This window comes from Bison bison, unplaced genomic scaffold, assembly GCF_000754665.1.
Source record: "Bison bison bison isolate TAMUID 2011002044 unplaced genomic scaffold, Bison_UMD1.0 scf7180017864037, whole genome shotgun sequence".
NCBI lineage: Eukaryota > Metazoa > Chordata > Mammalia > Artiodactyla > Bovidae > Bison > Bison bison.
In genome coordinates, this window is record NW_011494609.1 from 2847833 (window position 1) to 2848194 (window position 362).

General features: G+C 52.8%; 1 protein-coding gene across 1 annotated transcript in view; it reads right to left on the bottom strand.

Annotated features, from left to right (window-relative positions):
• DOPEY2 (dopey family member 2) overlaps positions 1-362 on the bottom strand; it is a 125480-nt gene that overhangs the window by 36239 nt on the left and 88879 nt on the right. The gene's annotated exons all lie outside the window — the stretch shown is intronic.

A 362-nucleotide genomic window follows, 5' to 3' on the forward strand; every position in this document is an offset into this window, starting at 1 on the left:
TGCCTCCTCGGGTAATGGGGTCCACACTGGGCGCCGAGCCAGTGCCCGGGGGTGGGGCAGACGCTCTGAAGAGGTACCGGGCAGGAACCTACATGGACCATGGACGGAACCGAGGGTGAAGCCCGTGCTGGATTTACAGAAACAGGAGACCAAGCTCCTGGCAGGACCTTGTGATGGACCAGTCGGTGGAGAACACTTAGGCAAAATGTAAACCAAAGTCTTGGCAGAGGAATGCGATGATTCCTTTACCATCACAAATGAGTATTATTCTCATAAATTAAAAAAAGCCAAATGTCAACTGTGACTGTGTCAGTGGAGGTTCAGCAACTGTGACAAGCATACCTCTCTTGGTGGGGGTGGGG